This window comes from Dipodomys merriami, unplaced genomic scaffold (assembly GCF_024711535.1).
Source record: "Dipodomys merriami isolate MVZ:Mamm:240054 unplaced genomic scaffold, mDipMer1.0.p SCAF_12, whole genome shotgun sequence".
NCBI classification, from domain to species: domain Eukaryota; kingdom Metazoa; phylum Chordata; class Mammalia; order Rodentia; family Heteromyidae; genus Dipodomys; species Dipodomys merriami.
Window position 1 is genome coordinate 5,088,669 of NW_027202493.1, and position 21,833 is coordinate 5,110,501.

Consider the following 21,833-nt stretch of genomic DNA (forward strand, 5'->3'; position numbering starts at 1 on the left):
TGAAGACCCTATCTGAAACATAACTAAAGGCCAAAGAAGCTTAGTGTATGGCTCAAGAGGTTTAGTGCTTGCCTGGAAATCTTGTGGCCCTGAATTCAAACCCCAGTACCACCAAAAAGTCTAGAAAGAGAAAAACAGTAAGCGAAGGAAATTGAGAACAACAAGAAGAGAGTAAAAGAGACGAAAAGAGTTTTTAAAAATTAGTTATATAATAGACTGTTTTCTCCTTTATAGGGTTCTTTAAAATATTTTAAATATACATAATCAAATTAAAAGAAAAGCATATGATGTGTTCCCGGTGTTTAGAGGATATGTGATAGAAAATGACGAAAAGACGCACACAGTGGGGTGAAGAGGCCTACACAAGGAGGAAGAACAATCAAAGAATGTCCTTCTTACTGGCTCTGTCTTTTTTATTTCATCTTGGCTCCAATCTATGGAATGGCGTCACCTCCATTAGGATACTTCAGTTAATTTTCATTGGAAAGGAGGAGATAATGTAGATAATAATTTTTTAAAGTATGAATGTTCATAGATTGCTTGGTAAGTTTCTTTGAACTGCATTTAATTTTTCAATAAACAGTCAATGTTGGCATTTAGAAAAGGTATGTTTTTCTCTTCAGGTTGCAGGAGAGTGAACTCAGGCCTCTTGCACTGGCTTACATACTACTCTTACCACTTGAACCACCCCCTAGTTATGATTTTGGCTGATTAGTTTATAGATGGACTCAGGCAAACGTTTTTGGCCTAGACTGGCTTCACAATGTCAACCTCTACCTTTCTACCCACTGAGTACACCTAATACTATAGACATGAGCCACTGTTTGGGAGCTGAAGAAGATAGTTTTCAATTTGACAGACATAATGGCAGTCATTTCAGATATTGATACGGTGAATTTAAACAGAGGGAGTGAATATAAATGAAAATAAGTAAGCATATTTCCACATAAGGTAGATAGATAGATAGATATCAACAAATGTATACAATAACTTTGTTTCTAATAATTTCCCACTTAAAATAAATCAAAGATCACAAACTGTAACATAAATTATAGAACTTCCTTAAAGTGGATTTTTACTCCATAATAACAGAACTATGGCTATTTTAAGCATTATTGACTCTCAAAATCACTATTCTGAGAAAAAGAGATAAGAGAAAGGAAAATGAAATGTAGAAACACTTTTATGATTTATGAACAATTCAACAGGGGAAAGCAGAATTAGAACAGTACCCAAGGACTCTCAGAAATAGGGCTAGACACAGTAGCTCATACCTGTAATCCTCCTTGCTCAGGCAGTGAACATTAGAGAAATATGCTTCAAGGCAAATCCAGGAAAAAGGTTATGGACAAAACAGCTACCTCAAAAAATCAGTTGTATGCAGGGCGCTGGTGGTTCACACTTGTAATCCTAGCTATTCAAGAGGCTGAGATCTGAGGATTGCAGTTCAAGACTCTTATCTCCAATTAACTACCAGAAAACTGGAAGTAGAGCTGTGGTTCAAAGTAGTAGCGCACTAGCCTTAACAGAAGAGCTCAGGAACAGCACCCAGCCCTTACTTCAAGCCCCAAGACTAAAACCAACAACAACAAAAGAAGTTGTGTGTAGTGATGGACACCTATCACCCCAGTTACATGGGAATAAGTAGGCAGGAAGACTGTGGTCCTTATCAGCCCTGGAGAAAATGCAACTTTCTACCTGAAGACACTAAATCAATGAAACTAAATAAATAAACAAAAAATACTCTTGGGGGTGGTGGAAATGTGATTATTGTGACTGCAGTAGCACCTTTAAAAAGTGAGCATTGGGAGAAAAGCATCATTTCTAGCAAAGCAGGTTGCCTCCTTTCGGTTAATCTTGTGAGATTGTTTTTCTGAAAAGTGCCTGTTTTGGCCAGGTGGCTTGGTCCTTGTTAATTACATTTTAGTTACATACTTGCTTTTCCTGCGGCACTTTCATTAAGACATCCTTGAATTTTAGTTATACTGTAATTAAGCTGCAGGCTTTTGCAGTGTGTGTCCCGGAGTTCAGCCAATGTGAACGGAGGGTCGGGGCCTGCGGGGTTACGGATAAAAAGGCAGTGGTCTGCCGGTTCTGTGTGCCTGCTTGCGGGATTTTTGGCTGATGGCCCAACCCCTCCGCAGAAGTAAACGTGTTTGCCTTGCCGAGTTCCTTTCAAATAAGTGTCCTTATTCCTATGCAACACCCCAGCATCCTGAGCTATTCCTAACAGGCATTCAAAACTCATTAATGTGTATCAATGTGCACCCTGTGTTTCAAGTGGAGTTACATAAAGTGGTTGAAACTAAATCAAAACTTTATTATTGTCCTGGATTTTCAACTTAACACAGCCTTTCAAATGTACAATGCCTTTTTATCAGTGTAATTCTTCTGCAGTGAGGGTGCAGAAGACAGCCTTGGGCTAGGACTGGAAGCATTTCAGAGGACAGGAGACCATGACGAGAAACCCAGGGCCAAAGAGCCTGCATCCTACCACTCCCTAAGACAATCCTCCAGCTTGTTTCTGGGTATTTTTCTTCTTTTTTGGGGGGAGGGGGGGATGTGTTGTTGTTCTGGCATCCTGCCAACAACAGGCAGTTTCTCCTGTGTAAGGTACTATGCCTATGCCTGGTAAGGTGTCTGTGGACAGATGATTTCCGCGGATGCAGCCATTCCCAAGTTCCCAAGAGCAACAGAGAAGTACAGGCAAAGAAGGGAAGACAGACAAGGGGCATGTGGCTCCGCCCCAATCAAGGCCACCGACACATTTCCAGCAGCCACACTCACAGCACCACAGAGACTATGGGGGGATAGAGAGACCACCCCCGACCCACTTCCCATTGTTCACAGAATTCTGGGCTTCAGATCCTAGCAAGAGAGTGAAGGCACGTGCCAGCGCTCGTATACCTAGCATCTTACAGCTGCGGATTGTGAGTATTGTACAGAGTTAGAAGGCGCTTTTCCATCCAGAAAGCCAACGCGGACACCGAGGCTCAGGAAGAGCAAGTCCCCGGTCCCCGCGGGGGCCAGGGCGATGGGGCCCAAAGGGCAGGGCAAGCGCCACTCCAGTGCCACCAGGAGCATGCGTGAGCCCAGTGCCCGCAGAGCCGAAGGCCAGGCCACCAGGCCACCCCCCGCTGGGCCCGCCTCCACGGCCGAGGAGGTGACCCTGCGCGCAGCCTCCTCCATGGGTTCCACCCACAGGAAGCATTTTTCCATCGGCTCCCTAGTGGAGGGCAGGGCCACCAGACCACCATCTTCTGGTAGGCCCTCCACGACTCAGAAGGAGGCCCGACTGCGCAGGCCCTCCTCAGTGACCAGCAAGAGCCCCGGGGTCATGGAGGGCAGGGACCCCCGACCTCCATCTCGTGGGGTCCCTGGCACTGCCGTGGAGGTGCAACAGCCCAGGGCCTCCAGTTCCACCAGCAGTGCAGATCACTCCTTCTCTTCCGAGATAGTGGAGTGGGGAGGCCTCCGAAGATCACCGCCCGGAGCTGCGTCCACTACCGAGGTCGAGGAAGTAAACCTGGGCCGGATCCCCTACAACACCGTCAAGAAAGACCCTTCCCGCGCCATCCACCCACGGAGGTCCCAAGGCCGGGTGACCAGGTCGTCCTCCTTTGGGCCTTGGCCCATCATTGAGGAGAGGTCAGAACTGCACACAATGTTCCCCGTTATCACCCACCCGGTGCAAGTCCCTGAGAGGCCCCACAAAGGGAGAGCCCTTCAGCCAATCACCTGCTGGGGGTATCCCCAAAAAGGAGGAAGTCACCCAGGGCCAGGACCGGAACATCTCCATGATGTTCAACGTCTCCTCAAGGAGCGTCAGGGAGGAGATCGCCCCACCCCTAAACTCCTGCCTGCCAGGGCCAATCGGCCAGCCCAGGACAGGACAAAACGTACGGTCACCAATAGTGCGGTCACCAAACTCAGCCCCCTAAAGCTGGGGGGCCAGGGAGGAGGTCATGTTCCCCGGGCCAAGTCTAAAGCCCGGGAAGTTCAACTTCCCAGCCCTACATCTACCCCAGTGCCTTCCTACACCGTCCATCTAGTGGGAAGGCCCCTGGCGGCAGTCCACACTGCCGGAGCCAATTTCAAATGGGCAGATACCACACTGCACCTGCCCACCATGAAGAACGCCGACACCCCACAACCCACCAAGAGCGCCCAAACCATCCATGGCTAGCGCATTAAACAAAACGCTGCCTTGGCCAAACTGGTAGCTGAGAAGGCAAAACTACGCAGGAAGGACATGGCCAAGACGGAGAACACCTGCTCTCTTGCAGTTACTGGGATTAATTCCTCTGATAGCAAGCAAGAAGCAGGGGCACTGCAAGATCCGCAGCCTGCTTTCCCTCACCATCACACCCCTGAACCCTGCCCCAGCTCTGCCGAGTTCAGGTTGAGTGAACTGTTTCCATCTCCAGATGGACACTTGCACGCCAGGGGCCACCCCAGCAGCTGTGCAGGACGATCGCGTACACAGGTGCAGCAAGAAACATCCCCTAAACCTGAACCCAGTTTCAGGGCAAAGACTGTCCTGGTATTAAGGAAGTCCAGCCAGCAGGAGAGAAAAGTCCAAGTGCACCAGGTCAACAAGGAAATGTTGTTTGTAAAGGGTGTAAACAAACCCATAGCGGGATACACGCATAGTCCAATTCAGGAGAATCAGGAGAATCATGAGAAGAAAAGGGGAGACAGCCAAAGGTGCCATACCCAGCTCCCACCAACAGAAAAGAACGGGAGGCCCGTCAACCCCAGCCACCAATTCCCAGAAAGATCCAGGGGCAAGTGAAGCCAGAGGAAACACCGAGGCAGCCAGTGAGTACAGGCCACACAAGCACCTGAGAGTACAGGCCACACAAGCACGCCTGAAAGCTGAAACGGAAAACATCATTCGGATAGAGTACAAGGCACACAGCCAAATGATTCGACAAAGGTGTTGCCGGGAAAGCAAAACACTAGAGCAAGGGAAGAGCCTCAAGCATGGGAGAATCAGATTAGAGTGAACATGAGGGCCAAACTGGAGAAACTGACCGAAAAATATGAAAACTCAAAGATAACATGAAGACAATTTCTCAAAGAAAAGAGAGTTTAGAAGACAGATGGGATCAACTGAGTTTATCCACAAGGAGGTGCCCAAGACAAAGGGTACAGACAGCCAAATGAACCACCTAGGAACCAGAGACCAAAGCGCAATGACATTCCTAAACAAACTGGAAGAGATACAAGAACCTTGAAAATATATGAGGAAGTTTTTGCTTGTAGATCATTGGATCCACACATTCCTCTGTCATGAATGCACAAATTGTTTTGGATTCATGACAGATCAAAGCTCTACCAATAGCCATTTGTGGGGCTCAAAATCCCTGCTGGGCATAGAATGCCAATGTTTCAGCAATGCTCCCTCGTAGAAAAGGGTGATCACCTTTGTTTCCCCAAAATTAAGTCATGGCAAATTTCAAATATGAGTTAATAAATTTTCCCTTTCATTGATCTAAAATGAATTTATTTTAAATTAGACTAAAAATGAATACTTCACTGTGACTGGAAGGGCCAACTTTACACTTTTTGAAAGGTATGTATTTTTTTATGGTTTTTCAAGAAGAATATTCATACTTTTCAAGAATACAATACAAAATTTCTGAAATTAAAAAAAAATTGTATGATGGAAGTGGCACTGTGGCTCAAGTGGTAAAGCACTCTCCTTGAGCTGAAGAGCTCAGGGACTCCGGCCAGACCCAGAGTTCAAGCCCCACGACGAACAACAACAAAAATTTTTATGAAAAATGAATATGAAAAATAGCATTGAAAATAAAATGCTAATTTAATATATGCTGTCATGATTTTTTAAATGTGTTTTATATTTTAAAAAATTATAAACAATGAACTTTATAAATTTGAAAAGTATCTTATTTTTTCATGTAAAATGAATGTATGTAGATGACAGATATGAATTTCTTTTAATATGCTTAGTTACAGCATTAACATCTCTACCATGCAAATATTCTGATATGCTTTTGTGGAATTGTAAACCATGCAAATTTTCAAAAGTAATTGTTACTTCTATACATGTAAAATTACTTCAGATAAAATTGAATTACAATCTAATTCTTACTGTAAATTTAAATGCTTTGTGAAATGTTGATGTTGCCTTTAAAAATATATTAGTACAAATAATTTAAAGCCTACTTGTGCTTACAATTTTCAAATAAAAAAGTTTGCCTTAGTGTGACAGAACATGTAGAAGAGATGGGATGCAGGGGTGAGGAGAGACAGCCTAGAGGAAGACCAAGTAAGTATGAGGGACTGGAGCAAGTTTCACCAAACGAAGCATAATAAGGACTGTTGAGGAGTCAGACTTTTTAGATAATCTGATGTGTGCTAGGGCTTTCACAAGCTAAAGAAAGGCACAGAAGTAAACTTAGAAGTGTGTTGGGATGTAGTGTAGTATTCAATACTATGACAAATATCTGAGAAAACAGCTTAGGTAGTTTGAGCTGGCTCTGAGTTTTAGTCAACTATGGTGGAGTGAGAAAACAGCAGAGTAGGGGAAAAGAAGAGAGAAGAGAAAGGGGAAAAGAGAGGAGCAAAAATGAGAGGAGAGAGGAAAGATGGGAGCAAAAAACATAGAAGAAAGAGAGAGGGAGAAGAGATAAGAAAAAAGGGATCATAATATTTTTCTTTTCTTTTTTTTTTTTTTGGTTGATCGTGAGACTTGAACTCAGGTCCTGGGCAGTATCCCTGAGCTCTTTTGCTAAAGGCTAGCACTCTACCACTTTGAGCCCCAGCTCCAGTTTTTGAGAGGTTAATTGAATATAAGGATCTACAGGGATTTTTCTGCCTCGGCTGGCTTTGAACCACACTCCTCAGGTCCCAGTCTCCTGAGTAGCTAGGATTATAGACAATGAGCCATGGGTGCCCAGCTAAAAATATTATTCTTATTGGCTATTCCCATTTAATTTCATCCAGCCCCAGTCTATGGGGTGGTGTCACCCCCTTTGGAACAGGTCTTCCCAGCTTAGTCACTTCTCATTGGGAATGACTTCATAGACGTGCCCTAATCTTTTCATCACTTCCCAATCCAACCAACTTGACTAGAGTAAACCATCACAATTCACCCCTTTCAACTATGTACCTGAACACATCTTATTTAGCCTTAGGAGCCATTTGACCCCTATTCCCCATGCAACTCAAAACAGAATCTATTCAGTTCATTTCAAGGGTCCCCACAATTAGATGCTTCCAGCATTGCTTGAAAGTTCAAGACTAAAGTTTCTTCTGAAATTCAGAGCAGGCTCCTAGTTATGAGGCCCTGTAGAAACAAAAAGCAAGAATTATGTATTACAACATACAATTGTACATAGTAAAAATGACCATTTTTTAAATGAAGAATGGTGACGTAGAATTAAACTAGCAGGACAAACACTAAATACCTTGGCTTCATAACCACCATCCAGGACATGTGGTGTGTGATGTAAGTTCCAAAGGGCCTTGGCTCTCTTCCCTCAGACTTGCCTGCTGTAGCCTATGTAGTCTTTCCCTTCCATTTGTGCCATTCAATGCCTGTGGCTTTCCTTGACAGATAATCCTTATTCTTAGCATCTCTAGCTTCCCAGAGCCCACTGAAACTTTATCCACCCTCATAGTTTCATATATCACCTACTACGGTGCTGTCTGCAGGTGTTCTGATTCTGCCACACATTGCCTGGTCTCCAGGCTTTCCTTTAAAATCTAAGTGGAGTTGGGTGCTGGTGGCTTATGCTTGTAAGCCAAGCTGAGATGTGGTGATGTTGGTTTGAAGCCAGCCCAGGCAAAAAAGTCCATGAGACTCTTATCTCCAATTAACCACCAGAAGACCGGAGTGGAGCTGTGGATCAAAGTAGTAGAACATTAGCCTTGAAGACGGTGCCCAGACCCTTACTTGAAGCTCTAGGACTGGTACCAAAAAAAGGAGGGCAAAGTAACAAGAAATAATCAAAAAGAAGAAAATAGTCATAATAAATCAATGAAATTGAGTAAGGAACAAACGGCAGACATCAGTAACACTAAATACTAAGGTGTTTTTTTTTTTTAACTTCTTAATAAAGTTGCAACCTCTAGACAGGATAACCAGAAAGGAAGGGGTAAGGAAGGTGGCAAGACACAAATGATCAATAACTAGAGGGAAATGCTCTACTCACAGGGCCAGATACTGGTGGTTGTGCCTATCATCCTAGCTACTCATGAAGCTGAGATCTGAGAATCATATTCCAAAGTCAGCCCAGGCAGGAAAACCCATGAGACTCTTGTCTCCAATAATTCACCACACACACACACACACACACACACACACACACACACACACACACACACACACATGCTCGTACAAACACACACAGAGCCAAAAGTAAGAGCTGTAGCTCAAGCAGTGGAATGCTGTTTGTGTGCAAAAACCTCAGGAATAGTATCCAGGCTCCAAGTTCAAGCCCTGGGACTGGCACATGTGTACATGCATGTGCATGTGCATACACACACACAATTAAGAACAATTACAAACTGACATGTACTTGTCCTCCCAGCTACCCAGAAGGCTGAGACAGAAGGCTCACTTGAGCCAGGCATTCTAGGCTAGCCTAGGAAATACAGCAAATTTTCTGCCTCCAAAATAATGATGAAGACATTATAACACTCTACACAATTATATTTCATCTTGAGTAAAATAAACCAGATTTTTTTAGGGGGGGGTCCGGTTGTGGGGCCTGAACTCTGGGCCTGGGCACTGTCCCTCAGCTCTTCAGCTCAAGGCTAGAGCTCTACCACTTGAGCCACAGCGCCACTGCCAGCTTTTTTCTTTTTGCTTATGTGGTGCTGAGGAATCGAACCCAGGGCCTCATGCATGCAAGGCAAGTGCTCTACCACTGAGCCACCTTCCCAGCCCCTAAACCAGGTTCTTATAAGCCATAAAGTTTACCTACAGATAGATGAACCAAATCATTTCACATCTATTTAAGAAAGTGAATTCACAGTTTAAAATACTCTGAAAATACCTGATAGTGTCCTAGGGCTGCAGAACCATTACAGTATCCTTCATAGGCTGACAGAGCTATCCTGCACTCAACTGCTATTTCAGTTACATAAATCTTCACGTTAGAACTCAGAAGTGTATAGAGCCTGTCATTTAAAAGGGTTTATCATTTTTGGCGGGGGTGGGGGGAGATGTTGAGGTACTCAGAGCCTATATTCTCCCTTAGATTTTTTTGCTCAAGGCTGGCATTGTATCACTTGAGCCACAGGTCCATTTCCATAAAAGATTAGTTTTAGTAGGGCAAGTGATAGAGCACAAGTTTAGCAAGTAAGCCAAGCAACTGTGAGGCCTTGAGTTCAAAGTCCTGGTACCAGCAAAAGACAGAAAAAATAATTTTTAAAAAATTGGGACAAGCCCTCCCCCACAGTGTAACCCCCGCTTTCACTATATTTGATGTCAGTATAACATGTGGAGGAGATGGGGACATACAAGTCGTTTAAGGATTCAGGTGGACCTGTTGCAACAATGAGAAGTACAAAATGTCATGTCAAAACCAGCTTTACAATTTCGGTGGGGGGGGAGGGGGGTATAATTGGGTGGGGGGAGGGGGGTAAAATTGGGTGGGGGGAGGGGGGAGGCGGGGAAGGGAAGTGAAGGGTAAACAAAGGAGGAGGCTGCAATGCTTGGTAAGAAATGTATGCATTATCCTGCCCATGTAATTGTAGCCCCTCTGTACAGTATGTTCTCAAATAAAATAAAATACAATTAAAAAAAAAAAATTGGGACAAGGTCTCTTACCATGTAGCCCAAACTTGCCTTGAACAACTGATTCTTCTGCCTCTGCCTCCCAAATGCTAGGATTATAAGAATGTGCCACCAAACCTGTTTCTCTGTCAAATTTTTAAATTTGAAAAATCAGGGGGCGGGGGGAGGCTTGGAAGGGATGGGAAAGGTAAACAAAGGAGGAAGCAACAATGCTTGATAAGAAATGTACTCACTATCTTGCCCATGTAATTGTAACCCCTCTGTAAGTATTTTCACAATAAAAAATAAAAGAAAAGAAAAAAAAGAAAAATCAGTGAAGAAGAGGATGAATGAATAAAGGGATGCTATAATTTAGATCAGAAATGTCCCTCAGAAGCCAATACTTGAAAGGCTTGATCTCCAGAATAGGTGGGAGGTGGCAGAAACTTTAAGAGATGGAGCCCGGTTGGAGGTTTTTAGATCATTGGGAGCCTGCCCTGGAATGGACCTGAGGAACCCTGGTCTTGTCTTCCTTCTCTTTGATACATCTTTTTTTTTTTTTTTGGTCGGTCGTGGGGCTTGAACTCTGGGCCTGGGCGCTGGCCCTCAGCTCTTCAGCTCAAGGCGAGCGCTCTACCACTTGAGCTACAGCGCCACTTCCGGTTTTCTGGTGGTTTATTGGAGCTAGGAGTCTCACGGTCTCTCCTGCCCAGGCTGGCTTTGAACCGCGATCCTCAGATCTCAGCCTCCTGAGTAGCTAGGATTACAGGCTTGAGCCACCAGCGCCCGGCTCTTTGATACATCTTCTCCATGAGATATGTAGTTTTGCTCACCTGTGCTCCTGCTATGATGTGCAGTCTCCCCTCTCCTCAATCCAATAGAATTTACAGTAAGAAAACATTTCATATCTGAAAATGTGTTAAGAGAAAAGGTATAGTGAGGACATAGAGCAGCAAGACTCCTACATACTGCTAGTAGAAGTTCACCTGGTTGACCTTTTTAGAATGGGATTTGAGGCATTAAAGCTGACAGGGAGCCTGGTCTCTAGCAGCAGTGCCCTCCTGAAAGCTTCTGTGCGAGCACAGAAAAGTACATGGTGAAGAAAATCTCTTGCAGCCTTGTCTATATCAGCAAAAGATTTCTTTTTAAGGTACTAACATATTTATACAATAGGATTTTGTATGATTTTGCCTGACACTTTATGCATTTTAAATAAATGAACTTAGAACTCTGTAGGGTCCAGCAAGGTATAAGTGGCTCACATATGCAATCCCTGCTTCTTTGGAGGTAGAGATCAAAAGATCATATTTCAAGGCCAGCCAGAAAGTTAGCAAGACCCCATCCCAACCAGTAGGCTGGTTGTGGTGTATTATGCCTGTCAAATATATGAGAAGTATAAATAGGAGGATCAAGGTCCATGCTGATGCAGGCAAACATGTGAGACCTTATTCCAAAAATAAAGGCTCAAGTGGTAGAGCACCTGCCTAGCAAACTTAAATTCCTGGCATCAAACCCCTATTTCAAGGAAAGCAGAGAGACTATGTAGGATCAAAATTAAATCTCAATAATGTTGAATACAGAAGTAGCCTATGAAATGATACTAGTTGCATAAACTTGAAAGTATGCAAAAACATTTTATATTGTTGGTAAATATCCACAGTTGGTTTAATAGTATAAAACATGCTTTGGAAAAATACACACAAGGCAGGATCACCACTAGCTGCGAGAAAGGAGAGCAGCTCAGCAGAGTACATGGGGGCTTCAGTTGCATCTGTCATTTCTTTCCTCTCCTGTCTTTCTAACAAAAACCAAGCAAAGCAACATATTGGAGTTCAATGGAGATGAATGGTAGATTACATTATTCTTTGTATTTTTCTTGGTACTTTAACTATTTCATAATCAAAATACATTTACACAATAATAACTATCACAGAGGTTAAGAGCCATTAGCCATGAATACCAGAACTAGATTGCCAGGGCTCTAGTCCCATTTCTACCTCTCATTAGCTATAAGATTTTGGCAAATGCATTCTCTTAATTATAGGAAGCCTCAATGTCCTATCTATAAAATAAGGATAAAAGTAGTAGTTTTATTGTTCATCAGCTTCCCATTACTAAAACAAAATACCTTAGGCAATTAGCATATAATGAGAAAAGGTTCATTCAGTTCTCACTTGTAGACAGTCTAATCTAAGATGAACTAGCCTTAATGCATTGGAGCCCATGGCAAAAAAAAAAAAAAAAAAAAAAAAAAACACCTCCTAAAGGTTCCACAACCTCCCAACAGTAGCACTTGAGACCAAGTCTTTGAGGCATAGGCCTTTGGGTGACATTTAACATCCAAACCATAATAGTTTTCCTTGTGGTATTTCTGTCAAGATCATATAAATTCAGATGGAAGATGTTAGCTGAGCCTGGTGGTACACAAAGCACTTAAGAGGATGAGACAGAAAAATTGCAAGTACAAAGCTAGCTGGGTAAGGCCCACAGTCTCAAAAACATATTTTAAAAAACTAATTTTAATATAATTCCAGGCCGGGAGCTGGTGGCTCACGCCTGTAATCCTAGCTACTCAGGAGGCTGAGATCTGAGGATCGCGGTTCAAAGCCAGCCCGGGAAAAAAGACCGTGAGACTCCTATCTCCAATAAACCACCAGAAAACCGGAAGTGGCGCTGTAGCTCAAGTGGTAGAGCACTTGCCTTGAGCTGAAGAGCTGAGGGACAGTGCCCAGGCCCAGAGTTCAAGCCCCACGACCGACAAAAAAAATATATATATATAATTCCAGAAACAAAGCAAATGCAATGGAAGTAATGGGTTTTTGAAACTCAATTGTTACAGCTTTCCTCAACAGTGTCTTCACATGTCATCTATCAACTCTGGACTAGGAAAATTGGACAGTCCATGCTGACCTTTAACCTTGCTTAACTGTATTGCTTATTTATTTGTCTGCTTTCCTGACTCCTGCTTTTTTACTTATCTTTGCATTGCATATGTCTGGCAACAGTAGGAATGGGAGAATCTTTCTGGATAAGTGAAAGATCAAACATGGGTGAAGAAATGAATATCTCTTCTTTCCCCAGTAAACCCATTCCCCATCCTCTCTCCTTTTCCCAACACCTCTGAACCCCCACAGACTGGCAAAGATCCAATTAGTCACAGAAGTCCTGACTGAACAAACATTCTTCTTACACAATAAAAGTTCATCTGTAGAAAAATCAAGCTTAAACAAAGGAAAGCAGCCTGGGGTACTAGAGGCTCATACTCACACCTGTAATCTACTAGTACCAGCAAGAAAAATATAAAATAAATTAAGGGAAAGCATTTTCTTTTCTTCCTTCTTTCTTTCTTTCTTTCTTTCTTTCTTTCTTTCTTTCTTTCTTTCTTTTTGTGTCTTTCTTTTTGTGTCTTTCTTTTTGTTGTTGTTGTTGGTAGTGAGGCTTGAACTCAGGGTCTGGGTGCTGCTCCTGGATTGTTTTACCCAAGTCTATCACTCTACCACTTTGAGCCACAACTCTAGTTCCAGTTGTCTTGTGGTTAATTGGAGATAAGAATCTCCACAGACTTTCCTGCCTGGGCTGGCTTCAAACCACCATCCTCAGATCTCAGCCTTCTGAATAGCTAGGGTCACAGGTAGGAGCCACCAGTGCCTGGCCAAGGAAAGCATTTTCAATGGTTTCAGATCCTCCTGCTCTCTCCCTTTACTCCTGGCTCTATTACTAAAGTGAGAAATACTGATGGATGAGGCAAGAACAGAACTCTCCAAAAAGGAATTACATTTCTCACAAACACAAATCACATTTTCAACCCATAAAAGAATGTTTTTAATTTACTACAGAAGCTGTTTTGTTAAACCCTATTGTAATTTTTTTTCTTAAGTCGAGAATTCTTTTGTTAAGTAAATATTCAGGTCTTTCTTGCCAAAAGCTTTTGGAATCTTAGCTCTAATTATGCTAATGTTTTGTGGGTTTGTATGTTAGATGTCTAGAGCTTAGTTGTTAATGGGTAAATAAGAGAAGGCACTATCCCTTTGCCAAGAGAGAAGAGGAGGAGCTGGGCTCTGCAGGTCGGGGTAGAGAGCTTGGAGAAGAGCTGCAGTCTCACCCCTTAGCTGACTTGGGTGGATGCTGCTAGGGAGGAACCAAGGAGACAACTAGGAGTGAGAACAGGACCTGTCAGTAGAGCCAGGCCTGAATAAAGGTGCAGAGATCTCGCCCATTTCATGATTCCATATGCCAGTAGCCAGCGATTCCTGCTGCTCTTGGAAAAGCCATGGAAAACAGCACTGCAGTTGTGGTTATCACCAGAGGACAAACCAGGGCTGGTGGTACAAGTCCATGCCTAGCACTTTGGAGTAAGCTGTGCCACCAGCTCATGCCATTTGACTACATTTCCTGGGATCCTCAACAGCAACATAGGATAAGAGGGCCTATCTCAGCCAGGTACATGTGGCTCATGCAGTTCATTCTAGCTACTCAGGAGGCTGAGATCAGAAGATCCCAGTTCAAAGCCAGCCTACGCAAGAAAAGAGTCCATAAGACTCTTACCTCCAATTAACCATCTGGTAGAGTACCAGCTTTGAGTAAAAAAGCTAAGGGATAGCACTCAGGCCCCGAGTTCAAACCCTAAAACCAGAAAAAAAATATAAAAAACAAAGTCTGTCTCAAAAGGGTTTTATGAAAAAAAAATAAATTAATGTAAAAGACAAAAGATGCTTTTGCTGAGGCCTGTGAATTAAAAGTTTTCCAACTTTGTATCTGTGGGCCTTTGATCTGAGCTATTCTCCTGGGAAAATAGCTTGAAACCTTGGGTTCCAAAAAAGAGATTCACTGATAAAGGTAAACTGCCCCTCAAACAGTCAATGTCTCCTCCTTATCATCTTAAAGGAAACAGTCAAAAACTCAGGAGATCACCTTGTTCCCATTTTGTTCTAGTAATAAAGTGGTGACAATTCTCCAGAACTCCACCCAGGACAAAGGCTGAGATAATGGTCAACCAGGCCACACCTATGACTTGAAACTGTTTTGAACTATGCTGACCTTTGTCACCCCCTGTCCCCAATTCTTCCTATTTAACCTGAAGCCCATGTGTGCACCTCTGAAGATGGCTGAAAATTTACTGAAGACAGTTACCATGTTTTTTATCTGGTATATGAGGGAGAGTGGTTGGACCTAACATGGGACTCCTAAACCTTGAGACTGGGGTCTAAAAACCTAGTTTCATTAATATTGCAGAAAAGTGCTTAGAAGCCAAGTATGGTGATACATACCTGTAATCCTAGAAGTGAGAAGGCTAAGGCAAGAGGGTAAAAAGGTCAAGACTGCAGTTGCTGAGCTTGTCTCAGAAAACAAACAACAAAATACTTAGAACTATGTTTAGAACAGAGTAAATACTATGTAAGTTAAATATTTAACTGAGAGCTAAATAAAGATGATGTTAGATTTCCATGTATCAAATTTATCTGGAACAGGGGCACAAATATTATCTTATAAGAGTTGAGAATGTAGCTAAGTGGTAAAGACTTGCCTAGCATGCCCCAGGCCATCCCCAGCACCACAAATAAACAACAAAGTTGCCATCTTATACCTGCAGGTGGTTGGCTAGTTTACCATGCATATTGTATATGTTACAAGTTTGCCATAGATAATGTAGTAGGCCCTCCACATCTATGCAATACATCTTTTAGTAGAAGAAATGTAGAACATAGAAATAGAGTTCAAGAGCTGAAGGTATGGTTCAAGTGGTAGAGTGTAGAGCCCTGAGTTCAATTCCCCATACTGCTCAAGATGGGGGGGGGGGGGAAGCAAGCACGTGCATGCTTGGCATATTCACATATTCACATCAACGTGTGTTTCAATGTTCAGCAAATGAGTTCTCTGTTTCTGGGACCCCAGGAGTATACTAGAATCTACTGAATCTACTGAGTCTACCTTGTAATCTCCAAAATACTCTTCTAGGCAAAAGCAACCTTGAATCTAAAGTCAGCAGACTACAAGGAAGAAGTTAACTGGGCATGTAATAAAGTGGTAACAATTTAGCATTTGCTAAGGAAGTGGATCCCAGGAAGTGGATAGCAGGAAGTTACAGACTCAGAGGACACAGACAGGAAGGCAAAGACTCAGGACTGCTTAGGCAGAAAGTGGACAAAGTGGATAAAGTTCTTGAACAATATCAGAGGAGGAAATGTTTCAAGTTAAACAGAGTTATTTCAAGCCAGGCTTGTGTGGCTCACGCCTATAAATCCTAAACGACTCAGGAGGCTGAGATTTGAAGATGGTGGTTCTAAGCCAGCTCGGGGAGGAAAGTGTGAAATGGAAGCACAGAAGGTCTCCATGTCCTTAACATAAGAGACCAGTGTGCCCCTTTGGTGTGGATCATGGTATGTGTAAGGTCTGCCCCAGGCCATGCAGACCCTATGCAGACACCTCCCTACCTCTTCACCAAGTTTCCGCCCAATATCTGTGCTACCTAGGTAACTGGCATACCTGGAAGCAGTCACCTCTCCCTCCTGCTAGGTCACATCCTGGGCTGCCTCTGGTCACATCTCCTAGATGACCATAGGCAGGTCCCAGGTCCTGAAGTCACATCCAGATCCAGTGTGGCCACACCTCTTCCTGTCCCTGGCCTAGATAAGTCCTGGCCCTGGGATAGGTCTCCCCTTTTCAGCCTTGCTTCTCTACTATGCACGGAGGAGTGAGGGGCAGCAGTTTGGTAAATAAACTTCTTTTCCTACCTGAATAACTCGTGGTGTTCTCTTCATCAGCTACCTAATGAAACCTACCTACTTAATATACCTTACAGTATGGACTCCCATGGTTCACTCCCTGGTGGGACATCTGGGTAAAAGGGCTACTCATTCTCTTTCCAGGAAATGTCTCTAGGTCCACTGCTATCTGGGTCCAGAACTGGCATGGGGCAGGTCCTTGTCTAGAACTCTTGAATGTTATAGTCAGAGAGGCCCTAGACCAACTGCAGAGCTCTGGCAGAGATTTGCTGGGGACCCAGAGATGAATTGGAATATCTCCTTGAAGAATCGTTAGGCTGAACCCTTGGGCAGCAATTCCTGTGGTTGGAATTCTGGAGTCTGTGTCTGTGTCAATGTGTGTGACTTTAATTTGCCATAGCACAGCCACTCTGGTCTCAACTCACCCCCACAACTGTCTTCAGAGGAGACAGTCAAAGAAGTAGTGGAATCTCCTGGGTTCGTGACACTCCCAGGGTCAGGAGGCTGCTAACAATTAAGACAGTTAAGACAGGATCAACTAGGATGGAGCTCAGTGATAGAAGAAAGGTCTAGTGTACATAAAGGTCTAGAGTTGCTTAAGGCCCTGGATTCAATCCTCAGCTCTGGGGGGGTGGGGTAAAAAAGGGAGGAGAGAAGAAAAGAAAAAAAGGAAGTAAGCCCGTAATCTTAACTACTTACTGGCTGAGATAGGAGGATTGAGGGTCAAAGCTTGCCCAGGCAGGAAAGTCCTTGAGACTTTTTTTTGGGGGGGGTCAGTCATGGGGCTTGAACTCACGGGCTTTCCTGCCCAGGCCAGGCTGGCTTTGAACCATGATTCTCAGATCTCAACCTCCAGAGTTCAGCTAGGATTACAGGCGGGAGCCACCAGTGCCAGCCTTCCTTGAGATTTTTATCTCCAATTAATCAACAAAAAAACAAACAAAAACAACAGAGCCAGACCCCTGGTGGCTCAAGTCTATGATCTAGCTACTCAGGAGGCTGAGAGCTGAGGATCACAGTTCAAAGCCAGCCTGGGTAGGAAAGTCTGTGAGACTCTTATCTCCAGTAAACAACTAGAAAACCAGAAGTGGCGCTGTGGCTCAAGTGGAAGAGCACTCGCCTTGAGCTCAGGGACATCACACAGGCCTAGGGTTCAAGCCTCACGACCAACAAAAAAAACCCTGGAAGTGAAGCTGTGGTTCAAGAGGTAGAGCACCAGCCTTGATTGCAATAGCTAAAGGTCAACAATCAGGCCCTAATTCTAACCCCATAGTGACACCAAAAAAAGATCACTAAATGCTTAGTGATCTGACCCTGCTTTCCATGTTATTCTAATTTTTGAGGGACCTCTCCCCCAGAAAGAGCAGAAAGTAGGTATCCTAGGCATACAGCACCATAACTTGTCCCTATCTTCTTATCAAAACTACATCCAGAGGCCACAAGCAGGCAAAGAAAGAAAAGCAAGGCAGTGGCACACAGACCTTGGTGATCAGAGCCCCTCCCCTCTCCCTTCCTCCTCCAGCTTGATACCCATTCTGGAGTGGGTCCCAGTAAGAGCCAAGGCCCACAGCTGTCACACTGGAACATCCAGTGCCTTCTTTTCTGTGGCCGTCCGACACAGCTGGTCCTCTCAATCCCAACTCCAATACTCCCATCTGCCTGGACTGATGGCAACTTCAGATCTGCCGATACTGGGCCCCCACTTCCCATCTGGGACCACCCTTGGTTCCCTCATCCCCTGAAAGTGACTGGCTCAAATGGCACAAATATTGAAGAGCTTCCTGCCAGGATCCTGTGGAAGCCAGAAAGAGAAGTCCAGGCCTGGGTGGAACCAGACCCTGAGGGAGACAAAGCAGCTCCAAGCTAGAGGGGGAGGAGATGGAGATGGCCTGCTAAAGACAGAAGTTTGGACAGAAGACACCAAAACCAGCCAAGGAGGGGACAGAAGGAAAGAAAAGGGTGAACAGGAAGACAAAGAACAGGCTGATGAGAAGAGCCAAGAATGCAAATCATTTGCAGATGCTGGTGAGATGCTCAGCCATGATCCTTGGGAGGTCCTGCCACCTTGGGTCTGGTTGTGAGCCAGTGTATGAGAATCCCTGCTGAATCATCCGTGTGTGCCATGGTCTCATCGGCTGTGAGTCATCCGAGTTTGTGTGTCACTCCATTGGTGTATATGTGTGTGTTTAGGTGTTCAAGCCCATGAGGGCTGCCTGTGCCCCAGCCACAATGGAATGTGAATGGGAGCCAAAGTGCTGTCACTGGGGGGAGGGGACATTGTTTATAGGGCACCACGCTTCGTTCACACCATATATCACACATCACATTTCTGAACACGTTCCAGAGACAGCCATCTGTCCCCTCTTCTGAAACTACAGAACAACAGTGCTACATTCTTCAGGCTCACAGGGTTGTTCTCCCAGTCACAGAGGACCACAGTGGGAATTTGTGTTTCAACCCTGCAGTTGACAGGGGCAGAGAAAGCAGAGGCCAACACCTAGGGTCTCAGAGCTAGTTCCTAGCAAAGCCAGGTGTGGATCCAGGTGTCCCAACTTCCCTGATCACGAATTCCCTTGCCAGCACAGAGCGGATCCTCTCTTCCTTCCCAGCAGGGAGTTGATGACATCACTTCTTCCAACTAAAATACTCCTGGGCCCTCCCACGGTCTTGCTCTTGTTAAAAGCCAAAATGGATGAATAACCCAAACGGCAAAGGTGGGTCCACTCCACGTAGACAGCCAGAAAGGAGAGTCACTAGAGCCTTTCCCAGAGCCTTGCTCTGCCCACCCCATTCAGAGGGAGGCCTGGCAGACACATGCTTTATTTAGAGCCCCACTTCCTTGTAGGGGTGTCTCACCACTCAAGCTTCTTGACCTTCCCTCTTGACCTTCCTGGTGGCCATTTCACTGCTCAATTTCACTTGTACCCCTGAATATAAAAAGTAATAAAATGAGGTTTGGAGATTGTCTATGCATTTCCATCACCCATGCCATTCATTCTTCTCAAATGCTGCCATCTTGACCCTAAACTTCAAAGAGATCATGCCAGCCCCAGGATTGATTGTTCTTATTTCATATTTATTAAGTAGCTACTATACCCTCAGCACTGCAAAGAGCCATTCAGTAGGGACAAACACTGCCTGGCATCCCTGGAGAGCAGAGATTTATTATCTCATTTATTTGGACTTCAAAGGCTTTCATTTGGAAAAATAACACCTGTCACTGGCTATGAGGCAGCAGGGATGTTCAGGGCAGGGAGAGGGAGGGGACAGAGGAAATACAGCTCCAGGTCAGATTTGGAGCCAGGATACTCTTATTGTGTTCTGCCTTCAACAGAGAAAAAACATCCTGGGGAGAGATAGTTAGGAAGTGTCATCTTCTTAAGGGAAAAAATATGTGATATAGTAAGTGTCCTTTCTGTATAAGCACATGACCAAAAGGGTAGAACAGCCAAACGTTCCCTTGAACATAGATAAGTATATTCATAGTATTTGATACAATAAAGTGCAGAAAGCTCTCTATTTCATGTTAACTACCTGAAAAATGCTTTTTTTTTTTTTTTTTTTTTTGGTCAGTTGTGGGGCTTGAACTCTGGGATTGGGCGCTGTCCCTCAGCTCTTCAGCTCAAGGCAAGCGCTCTACCGCTTGAGTCACAGCACCACTTCCAGTTTTCTAGTGGCTTATTGGAGATAAGAGTCTCACAGACTTTTCTGCCCCAGCTGGCTTTGAATTGTGATCATCAGATCTCAGCCTCCTAAGTAGCTAGGATTACAGGTGTGAGCCACCCGCTCCCAGCAAAATTCTTTCTTGATTGACTAAATAGTGGTGTATCCATATAATGGAAGATAATGAGTTATAGCCACTTACAATGATCTAGAGTGCTACATTGTTTTTAGGTTAAGAGGAAAAAGAAAAAAACTACACACACACTGGTGGCTTACTTTTGTAATCCCAACTACTCAAGAGGAGATCCAGAGGATCAAGATTCAAAGCCAACCAGGGCAGAAAAGTCTATGAGCCTCTATCTCCAAAATAATCAGCAAAAAGCAGGGCTGGAGGCATGGCTCAAGTGTTAAAGTGCCAGTCAACCAAACATGCTCAGGAAGCAGGAATCTCAGAGTTCAAACTCCAGTACAGTAAAATATCCATTAACTAATTAATTCAAGTACAAAATATAATCTTATTTTATACTTTAAATGAAAATGGATAGCCTTTTACTATACATACACATATTTCATACTTAAAAGTAGATACATATGTTTGTGTATGTTTTAAAATGTGCATCTATGCGAGAAATTTTGTATATGAGAAAAAGATAGAAGGATCCTCATGACTCTAGTTTTCCAAGAATGGAATAGAAATGGATGAGAAAATTCTACACTGACTAAATTTTTATAACTTTAATACAGAATCAATGACATTACAAAATAAAGAAAAGTAGTAAAAATGGGCTTGTAGATGCTTCTTGACCACACTCAACATGGGTGCTTGCCCACCTAGTACAACACGGGGGGAGCGAACAGCCATAACTTGGCCTCAACTGCAGTGTCAAAGAACAAAGCAAGGACTATGGCTGTCAGCCCTAAAGACAAATACTCGTTTGCATAAACAAACATGACATAAATGTATTCAGCAACTTTGAAATATCTCACTCTGAACAGATAATTAAAACTGGCACATATTTCTGGAGACTGTACCCTAACACATTAACCACTGCCCCTCACCCCATCATTTATTCAGGATGTTGAGAATTGGAAGGTATCACAGATCCTTAAATCACACACTGAATTAGGAAGAAAGAAGAAGGCTAGGGCTATGTGCCAGGCAGTAGGCTAAAAGATCTCACACCTGTATGTGTGCTCTCGCTCTCACTCTTGCTCTGTCGCTCTCTCTCTTTTTCTCTCTCGGCATGCACTAGAAACACACCAACAAAGCAAGAAGAGACCAGACAAGAGTTGACAGACTGAGCTGGAGCTTAGGGACTCAGGGAAACAGTAGCCCAAAGCCCTACAGAGAGCATCAAGTTAGGGCAGCAGCAATGTTAAGATCCCTCTGGACCAACCTTTTGAGGCTCAAAAGCTCTGGAAAGAGGTTCGTAAGAGTAAAAGGAAGTAGCATTAGGACTTTTCATTGCAGGTGACTGAAACTTAACCAAAACCAGAATACGATGGTTTGACTCTTAGAACTAAAACTGCTCAAGTAGAGGCTTCTGGCTCAAGTAATGGTAATTTAAGATTACTCTGAGTGGTGCTATGGCTCAAGTGGCAGAGCGCTAGCCTTGAGCTCAAGAGCGGAGGACAGTGCCCAGGCCCAGAGTTCAGGCCCCACGACCGGACCCAAAAAAAAAAGATTACTCTGTCTC

At 44.0% G+C, this 21,833-nt stretch overlaps 1 long non-coding RNA gene across 1 annotated transcript in view; it reads right to left on the minus strand.

Moving 5' to 3' along the window:
- Positions 1-6,149: 6,149 nt before the first annotated feature.
- The window catches only part of LOC138823005 (uncharacterized), a 53,423-nt gene continuing 37,739 nt past the window's right edge, over positions 6,150-21,833 (minus strand). The window contains exons 3-4 of the long non-coding RNA XR_011370708.1: positions 10,585-10,659; positions 6,150-7,315 (exon numbers count right to left, since the gene is read on the minus strand). This is a non-coding gene — a long non-coding RNA (uncharacterized lncRNA). The remainder of the gene's footprint in view (positions 7,316-10,584; positions 10,660-21,833) is intronic.